The sequence below is a fragment of the Quercus suber genome, unplaced genomic scaffold, assembly GCF_002906115.3.
Source record: "Quercus suber isolate HL8 unplaced genomic scaffold, Cork oak 2.0 scaffold_294, whole genome shotgun sequence".
NCBI classification, from domain to species: domain Eukaryota; kingdom Viridiplantae; phylum Streptophyta; class Magnoliopsida; order Fagales; family Fagaceae; genus Quercus; species Quercus suber.
The window spans coordinates 406,692-417,332 of NW_027069750.1; the positions used below are offsets into that span (position 1 = coordinate 406,692).

The 10,641-nt window shown below is 37.2% G+C and overlaps 1 pseudogene; it reads left to right on the plus strand.

The window, feature by feature from the left end:
* The first annotated feature begins 409 nt into the window (after positions 1–409).
* Positions 410–5,538, plus strand: LOC136071200 (probable purine permease 11; annotated as a pseudogene).
* Positions 5,539–10,641: the final 5,103 nt, after the last annotated feature.

Genomic DNA, 10,641 nt, shown 5'->3' on the forward strand with positions numbered 1-10,641 from the left:
CTCTACTCTACTTCTTCTCAATCCAAACTGGCCATAGAAGAAAGGAGCCTGTACACCAATATCTACCATTAAAGTAGTATTAGTAATTAATGAAATATACATAAAGAAAACCTCCACATTTACATGCATGTGGTATATATAGTCTATTACTCCTAAGCTTTTAGGCAGCAATCAAAAGCCAAAACCACGTATTCCTATTATCCATTCCAGGTTGTATGTAGTAAACATGTCGACAAGGCAGTCACTACTCCAACATGATTGAAACCAATCTTAATTAATTGTTCTCTGGACTGGTTTACAACTATATGGGCTAATACTTGCATATAATTTCTTTCTGTGTTTTGTGCATGATTAGCTGATGAATGACAGAGCAAAATTCATATAAGGCACTTTTGTTACCAACCTAATAATGAAACTTCCTGGACTCAGACATTACAAGTGGTGGCTTTGTGTGGCCGCTTACTCCTTTCTTGTTGCTGGCCAGACTACAGCAACTCTGTTGGGAAGATTATACTATGATCAAGGTGGGAATAGCAAATGGATGGAAACATTTGTTCAATCAGCAGGCTTCCCAATTTTACTTCCTCTCCTATTCTTCTTCTCACCCTCGCTGAGATCCACTCCAAGCACCCCCTTAAACACTTCCTCCATGAAATCGCCACCTTTCTACACCCTTGCCTTTCTCTCCTTAAACACTTCCTCCATGAAATCGCCACCTTTCTACACCCTTGCCTTTCTCTACCTTGGTTTTGGCCTAATGTTGATATTTAATAACCTGATGTATTCATATATATGGACTCTTACACCTCCCTGTCTCTACTTATGCTCTACTAAGTGCAACCCAGTTGGCCTTTAATGTCCTCTTCTCCTATTTCCTCAATTCACAAAAAATCACTCCATTTATGCTCAACTCTCTCGTCCTTCTTACCATATCAGCAGCCCTTCTTGCAGTCAATACCGACTCTGAAAACATGATAGGAGTCCCTAAAGGAAAGTATGTAATTGGATTTCTTTGCACCCTCGGTGCATCTGCAACATACTCGTTAGACCTTTCCTTATTACAACTCTCTTTCGAAAGAATAATAAAGATGAAACTTTCTCTGCTGTGTTGGATATGCAAATATACGCATCAATTTTCGCAACATGTTGCTGCTTGGAAGGACTTTTTGCAAGCGGAGAATGGAAATTGTTGGGCAAAGAGGTTGAGAATTATGGAAAAGGAAGGGTATCCTATATGATGACTCTAATATGGGCGGCTGTGACATGTCAAATTTCTTCAATAGGTATGTTGGGGTTGATCTTTGAGGTATCTTCCCTCTTCAGCAATGTCATTAGCACATTGGCTTTGCCTATTGTTCCCATTCTTGCGGTAATACTTTTTCATGACAAGATGGATGGAGTGAAGGTGATGGCTCTGTTGTTAGCAATCTGGGGTTTCTTCCATACATTTATCAACACTATCTCGATGACTCTAAATCCAAGGTTAACAAAACCAGTACTAATGAGGCTTCCGGGACAGGGGCCGTCATAGACGTTTGTTGATGACATGGATAGTTTTTTTTTTTTTTTTAATAAGTGTACTGAAAACCCAGGAATTTCAGCTATGCAGGTTCCCATTCAATCTGAACTTTCTCTATTTTTGTTTCACTATTTCGGCTTTATTTTCTATGCAGCAAAAAATGAAAATAAAATTGAAAAGAATGACAATAACCTCGTGAGGAAGATGATAGGGATCCAAGTTCCAAGTTATGGTTTTTTGACCATATCTATCATAAAAGTTAATGCTTGTTGGTACAAATTTTTTTTTTTCAACTTTTTGAAAATGGGATTGTTTGAAAATATTGCATCTAAAAAGTGAAGCTTAAAAAAAATGTACTTTGAAAAAATGCGATTTGAGAATATATTTTTAAATTTATATCAATTTGAAAAAGCTGTACCTAAAAAAAAAAAAGGAAATATAATAAATTTTGAAAATATACTTTTAGAATGTGAATATCGTAAACATATAAAAATATCATAGATAAATAAGATTTTCCTTGAGATTAATTTTACCTTGTGTACGACGAAGAAGCTGAAATATATATTAGCAAGAATGGAAGGAAATTAATCAGTTATGGACCTTTGTTTTTTTGCCTAAATCATAATTTAAAAAGAAACTTAATTAAATGAATTATTTTTGACTAAATTAGATATGCCACATATGAAAAGAATGGAAGGAAATTAATCAGTTATGGACCTTTGTTTTTTTGACTAAATCATGTCCATAATTCAAAAAGAAAATTAATTAAATGAAATTTTTTGACTAAATTAGATATGCCACACATGAAGACATGGCTCAAAAGGAAACTTAATTAATTTTTCAAAAGAAGAATTTGCATTAAGAAAATTTCAAGAGGTGTTAGTGGTTGGGAAAGAAATGATGAAACACTATATGCTAAGAAAGAGGGTGGTTTGAGAATCCTTATTAAGGAAATTTATATATATATATATATATATAAAGGAAATTGTTTGTTTTAATTACCTATTTAATAATAATAATAATGATGATGATGTTAATAATAATTTTAATTTATTATTATTACGACCTTTTGTCAATAATAAATAACTCTTTTAATTTTCCTTTTAATAGAATACACAATAATTAAAAGTCAATAATTTTGGTAGTATAAATCTCTGTAATAATTTTTTATGAACACATGGCTTCTGTGGACTGAATAGAAGCTTAACCCATTTTTTACCAGCCATGTACGGGTACCATTTTTTAGTCCTTTATAATTTTTTTTTGGGGGGTAAGAATTATTATAATTACTCGAGTTATATTAGAAATAGTCTTTATAGACATCAAAACATAAAGCATGGTTATTAATTATAAAACTATTAACTAAAAGATCAATTAATTCTATTTGTAATTTTTATATATTAAATTATAAATTTCCTAGGTTTCACTTTTATAGCAGTAGAAATTGTGGCTATTAAAAATTAACAACATAAATTACCACTAAATTGGGTTTTTAGGAGGAGGATCGATCTTTAAAGTTTAAACTCATTTGTAATAAATATATTGGTTAGTGATTTTACTTTGAAAGAATTTTGGACGTTTGCAATCGCCGAAATCAAGATGGTAAGAGTCCAACAAATTTAACATACTTACCCAAATGGGGTTTATAGTTACGTGTGGGGCTAATCCAAATGTGGTAGAGCCTAGCCAAATTACAAGGACCAAATTATTTTCAACGTGTGCTTTTGTCAAATGCAAAATGCTTCACTAGAGCATCCACACCAGCTCGTGGATACTCTTCTAAAATACAAAAAGTGCTCCAATTTACACATTTTATCTAAAAAACCTTCCACATCAATCTGTGTAAAAATGTCTAAATATACATAATCGTTTTGCAAATGAACAGCAACCGTGCATATATACACGGTTACTGTTCACCGTGTAAACGATTTTTTAATTCTTTTTTCTCTCCCCTCTGTCAAACTCCTTCTCTTCCCCAACTTTTACAACAACCCAGGCGTCAGAATAACCACCCAACCACCAAACCCAGCGCCCCCACCAAACACACAGAGAATTAGACCAAAATCAATAGAAAATTAACCCAAAATCAACGAAAAAGCAATTAGAAAATCTAACTCAAAATCAAGACAAACCCACTGAAAACCCAACTCAAAATCAATCAAAACTCACCGGTAAACCCAATCCAAAAACAGTACAACCCCATCGGAAAACCCAGCCCAAACCATACTCAATGGAAAACTCACGTGAAATGCCCAATGGAGCTGGATCTGCTGCCAATGCTACCGCTTGATCCGCCGGATCTTCCATTGCTGTCGTCGATTGGGGGTGGGAGGCGAAGGATCGGTGGTGGAGGAAGAGAGGGAGGGGCGAAGGAAAGAGGGAGGGCAAAAGCGAGAGGGAGGTCGAATCGGCGGAGGGCATCGGCGGCGACAGCGACGGCGGGCTGGGTGAGGCGGCTGTGAGGAAGAGAGTGAGGGAAAGAGAGAGAGCTGATGCTTTTTTTTTTTTTTGAGAGGAAGTGAGAGAGCTGATGTTGTGGATGTTTATGAGAGAGAATGGGTATTAATAAATAATAATTAATAATATTATTTAATTTTTTTTTTTGAGAAACATAATATTATTTAATTAGAATAGATGTGTAAAATAGATTAACTGATGTGGATGTTTTAAAAATATGGTAGTGTAAAATGAAAAAAGTGGATTTTTAGTGTAAAATAGACAATTTTTTAGACAGATTGACGTGGTTGCTCTAATATAGCACACTGCACTGCACACGAATGCACTGAAAGTTACCAGAAGACGAGCCTCATTGGAAATAGTATACTATTAATGTTTGCACTGCTTTATTGTGATATTGATAACGGAAGGAACAAATCCTTCATTTGCCACGAGATGAATATTGTTTTTGTCCATTTTAGAGACCCCATTGCAAGGAAACATTTTGACTATAATAATCCTTATGTTTGTCAAGAAATCTAAGTTTTGAGATATACCTCTTAATTAGCATGACTTGTTTACATTTTCAAACTTACCTAGACCTGTCTTATAATGAATTGCCAAGAAAATTAAGTTCTCAATTTCCAGACTAGGAACCTATCAAGATTCATGGTTCTATATCGGATGTTGCATCTCCTGGGCACATTTGTGTGGAGATCCACAGTGAGTGAGATTGCACATGAATTTGGAAGGCTTAAAGTTCTAGAGCTGATGCCTATTGAAATATTTTGTACAATTCAATAACCAACTCTAGGTAATATTAATATAGACCAACTCTAGGAACTCAGAAAATATAAAACCATATCCTAACAGGTATAATCCTAAAAGTCGATTTCTCAATAGATTCAGGGAATTAGAAGGCAAGGTGATCCCTGTCTCCCGTTTTATTCATTCTAGCCTCTAAAGTTTTATCGAGATTTTTATGCAAGGAAAAGTTAAATGGGAAGCTAAGCGGCATAAAGGTGAGTCAGTCAAGCCCATCAATATCGCACTTGCAATTTGCATGTATATGATCTCCTTATTTTTGTTAAAGCTAGGGAGGATAACCTAATTGCAGTAAAGGAATGTTTAGATAAATATATGAGGTGGTCGGGGCAAGCGGTGAATGGTGCTAAATGATCCAACATGTTATTTAAATTTTAAGTAAAAATTATGAAAAACAAGAGGATGAGGATGCATCACCAGCTGCTCCACCAGTGCAGCAGGATGCATCACCAGCTGCCACACCAGTGCAGCACAGCATGCCACTCAGTGCAGCAGCCAGTGCATCAGGTGAAGCTGCCACACCAGTGCAGCATAGCATGCCACTCAGTGCAGCAGCCAGTGCATCAGGTGATGCAGACCCAGCTGCCACAATTAGTGCAGCACAGATTGGTACTCAATGCAGCAGCACTGGAACAACTAAGACAAGAAATTCAAGTAGAAGTCCAGATTACTTCTCAGAGTTGAAGAAAGTGAAGACTTGTAATTATTCCTCTAAACGACAGTGTGGTTTGCTTGGTCTGCTTGATGAGTACACATAAACGGCATGTAGTTTTTCTTGATTCTTGATTAGTTTGTTTGTTAGCTTTAAGTTAGACACGTGAGAGAGTTAGTTATGTTTGTTTCATTGTGTTCACACGTGTTTGTGATTGTTAAGTTAGTATATATATACATTTGTACAGCTACAGAATCAATTCAATGAAAATAGTTTTTCATCCAAAATTTCATATGGTATCAAAGCAATTTCTTAAGCGCTTCTTATTTTCTTAGGGTTTCTCAGATCAATTTTGGGAACTCTCTCTGTTTCTCTCATTCATCACCTTCATCTCCTTCGAGATTTTCTTTTGCTCTCTGTTCTTGTTTTTCATATCAGAGAGCATTGTTATCTTCTTCATTTTTTTTTCTCCACCATTATTGTGTTCTACAAGCTTTTCAAGCTTTTTAATGGCAGAAACAGCAACAGTCAATACTTCCACTACAGAAGCTTTGTCTTCTTCACAAGATTTGTATAATCTTAGCAATCCTCTGTTCTTGCATCCTGGGGAAAATCCAGGAGCACATCTCACTTCTCAACCATTGATTGGAGGTGAAAATTATCCTGCTTGGGCGAGATTAGTGAGAAAATCTCTGATTGGCAAGAACAAGCTAGGATTTATTGATGGATCTTTAACCATCTCTTCACCATTGGTGAATTCTCCAGAGGCTGCTCAAGCATGGATTCGTGCTGATAATGTAGTTGGCACCTGGCTTATCAACTCTGTATCACCAAAGCTCCAAGGAAGCATTATCTACAGAGACACTGCTTTGGAGATTTGGACTGACCTTGGAGACACTTTTAGTCAAGGAAATGGAACCAAGATCTTCAATATCTAGAAACAAATTGCTGAGATTCATCAGGGAGAGCAATCACTCACTGATTACTTTACTCAGCTCAAAATTTTGTGGGATCAATTGCAGAATTTGAGTCCATTTCCCCAGTGTACTTGTGGTCAGTGCATGTGTGGAATTAATCAAAGGTTGAAGAATCTTCAAACCAAGGAATCCACCATGAAATTTCTTATGGGAGTGAATGATGCCTTCTCTCAAATAAGAACTCAGATCTTATTAATGGATCCCTTGCCTTCTGTCAATAAGGCTCATTCTTTGTTCATTCAAGAAGAAATGCAGAGGTCTGTGCATAATGTTGTTAGAGTTAAATCCACTGCCTTAGCAACCAAGAACTCAGGAACTAACTTCAAAGGCAAAGACAGGCCCTTATGCACTCACTGTGGAAAGCTAGGCCATACTGTGGACAAATGCTATAAGTTGCACGGCTTCCCACCAGGATTCAAGTTCAAGAACAATAAAAATGCCATTGCACATCAAGTTTCAACGAATCTTGAACTACTTCAAGGCAACACCTCTACTGGAGTCACTGATTTTGTTCCATCCATATCAGTATCTCAAGCTCCAGCCTTCACTCGTGACCAATACCAGCAACTTCTGACCTTAATTGGTTCCTGTTCTACTCAACAGTTTCCTAAAGGTCAAGAACCTCATGTTGCTAATTCTGTGACCTATCCATCAAATGTTGTTGCAGGTACTTCTATCAACTTCAAGCATTCTATTTTCTCTGCCAAAATTGTTAATAGAAGAGCTTATAATCTTCATGCATGGGTCATTGATACTGGTGCAAGTGATCACATAGTATGTTCCATTCATTTGATGACTTCTTATACTGAAATTTCACATACTATGGTTGAACTGCCTAATGGGGAAGCAGCTCTTGTTACACACATTGGTACCATTCAACTTTCCTCCCATATAACCCTTAGTAATGTTCTTTGTGTGCCATCATTTACCTTTAACCTTCTGTCAGTCAGTGCCTTAACAAAATCCCAACCTATATGCTTGGTTTTCTTGTCTCAATTTTGTTTTCTGTAGGACCTTACATGTTGGAGCACGATTGGAATGGGTAAAATGCATGATGGTTTATACTTGTTGCAAGATTCAAGCCTCTCCCAAGCTACCACATCACTTTCTAATTTACTTTCCAAGCAGAATTTCAAGTCCTTCTCTGCTGTTTGCTCTTCTTCTCTCTTTACAAATGTGTTTTCTCTTTGGCATTCTAGACTTGGGCACCCCTCTGATGTCAAGGTTCATTCTTTAAGTAGCACTTTACCTTTCCTTAAGAATTGTTGTAATAAGCTTTGTACTATTTGTCCTTTGGCAAAACAGAAAAGAATTCCTTTTCGCTTCAATAATAATAAGTGTGCTTGCTCTTTTGATCTTGTTCATATGGATGTATGGGGTCCCTTTTCTGTTTTAACTTCTAATGGTCATAAGTATTTCCTAACCATTGTTGATGATGCTTCTAGAGCAACTTGGGTTTTCTTGCTCAAAGCAAAATCTGAAGTTAGACCTCTCATTGTCTCTTTCTATAACATGGTTCTCACTCAATTTGGAACCAAGATTAAATCCATTAGATCTGATAATGCTTTAGAGTTTAATTTTAATGATTTTTACGACTCCAAAGGGATTGTTCATCAATTGAGTTGTGCTTACACTCCACAACAAAATTCAGTTGTGGAGAGAAAGCATAGACACATCCTTGCCACTGCCAGGGCTTTGCAAATTCAATCCAATGTTCCTCTCTCTTTTTGGGGTGACTGTGTCCTCACTGCAATCTACCTTATAAATAGGCTTCCATCCCCTTTCCTAAATCATAAAACCCCTTTTGAACTTTTGTTTCACAAACCTCCTTCCTATTCACATCTTAGAGTTTTTGGCTGCTTGTGTTATGCTGCCAATCTCACTCCTCATAAACACAAATTCACACCTAGAGCTAGAAAGTGTGTTTTTCTAGGATATCCTTTCAATGTCAAAGGCTATAAAATGTTTGATGTTGATTCTCACACTACCTTTCTGTCTAGAGATGTTGTGTTTCATGAGTCCAGCTTTCCTTTTGCTTCAAATGCCTCTTCTCCATCTGTCACTCTTATTCCTCTACCTATCTTCCATTCACCTTCTTCCTCTGAATCTATTGTTGTTCCTCTCTCTATTCCTTCTTCTTCCTCTACCATTTCTGATGACACTATTGTCCAAATCCATCAAGATTTTGATGAAGAAGTTCATGAGTTTCCTGATGCAACTGATGTCCTTGTTGCATCTGAGTTTCTTGAAGTAAATGTTGTTCCTGATGCATCTGCTTTACCTGCTGTTCTTAGAAGGTCTGCCAGACTTTCTAAACCACCATCTTACCTTAAGGCTTATCACTGTAATCAAGTCAAATCAGCAGCCATTCCAAGCTCCTCCAATCATGTTTCAGGTACTTCTCATCCCCTTCACTCCTATCTATCTTACACTAATCTGTCCCAGCCTTATAAATCTTTTTGCTATGCCATTTTTTCCATCATTGAACCTAATTTTTACCACCAAGCTGTTGCCAAGTGGCAGGCAGCCATGGATGCTGAGATTTTAGCTTTAGAAGCTAATCAAACATGGACTATTACTTCCTTGCCACCTGGTAAGAAACTCATTGGTTGTAAATGGGTCTATCGAGTGAAGTACAAATCAGATGGTTCAGTTGAGAGGTATAAAGCCAGATTGGTTGCCAAAGGTTTCACCCAAAAAGAGGGGTTGGATTACACTGACACTTTCTCACCAGTTGCCAAAATGGTGTCTGTCAAAGCTGTGCTTGCTGTGGCTGCTGTGAAAGGTTGGTTTCTCAGTCAACTTGATGTTAACAATGCATTTCTCCATGGAGATTTGCATGAGGAAGTTTTTATGTCACTTCCACCAGGCTTTCACAGCAAGGGGCAGCCTCTATTTCAGCAGTCTAAGCATTCTCACAGCAAGGGGGAGCAACAGCCTCAGTTGGTTTGTAAACTAAATAAATCACTATATGGTCTCAAACAAGCTTCTAGAATGTGGTTTTCTAAGTTTTCAACTGCCTTAATTGATATTGGTTTTGTTCAATCCAAGGCTGATTACTCATTGTTGACTAGGCAGCGAGGAGATTCATTTATTGTATTGCTGGTTTATGTTGACGATGTTCTAATTGCAAGTAATGATAGAAAGGGAGTTGAGGAGTTTAAAGTTTTGTTAGACCAGAAGTTTAAGTTGAAGGATTTAGGGGACTTGAAGTATTTTCTTGGTTTAGAAGTAGCAAGGACAGCCAACGGCATTTCCTTATGTCAAAGGAAATATGCTCTAGAGAAAAACTACATGCCGTTTATGTGTACTCATCAAGCAGACCAAGCAAACCACACTGTCGTTTAGAGGAATAATTACAAGTCTTCACTTTCTTTAACTCTAGGAAGTAATCTGGACTTCTACTTGAATTTCTTGTCTTAGCTGTTCCAGTGCTGCTGCATTGAGTACCAATCTGTGCTGCACTAATTGTGGCAGCTGGCTCTGCATCACCTGATGCACTGGCTGCTGCACTGAGTGGCATGCTATGTTGCACTGGTGTGGCAGCTTCACCTGATGCGCTGGCTGCTGCACTGAGTGGCATGCTGTGCTGCACTGGTGTGGCAGCTGGTGATGCATCCTGCTGCACTGGTGGAGCAGCTGGTGATGCATCCTCATCCTCTTGTTTTTCATAAAAATGTAACAACTGGTGATAGATCTCATCTATCTCATATCATGGGTTTTAAACAAGGCGTATTTAGGACTTCCTTTGAAAGTAGGAGCTAAGAAAAAGAAGCCTTTGCGGAGGTGATTGAGAAGGTCCATGACTCCATATATAAAAAGATGCAACTCGTGCAAGGCTGGAAAATGAAGACACTCTCATAAGCTGCAAGAACCACACTGATCAGATTTGTTGCTTCATCAGTTCCCTCATATATTATGTCACCTTTTATTCTACCCAAATCAGTATTAGAAGTATTAGTTGAATGATTAAATTTATCATATCTAAATAGTTTTAGTTTTTGGGATAATTAGTTATTTAACATGGTATTAGAGCATGAGATCCTGAGTTCGATTCTTGTCTCCTCCACTCTACCTCCCATTTAAATTCTCACATATTGAGCCTCACCTTTTTTTTTTTTTTTTTTTGTTATTCTCGTAACTCAAATCTTTCTCCCTAGACTCAAGCACTTTGTGCATGAGCACTGGATTCAAATATAATTGAACATAAAGATCACAATGTGCAAAGCAAA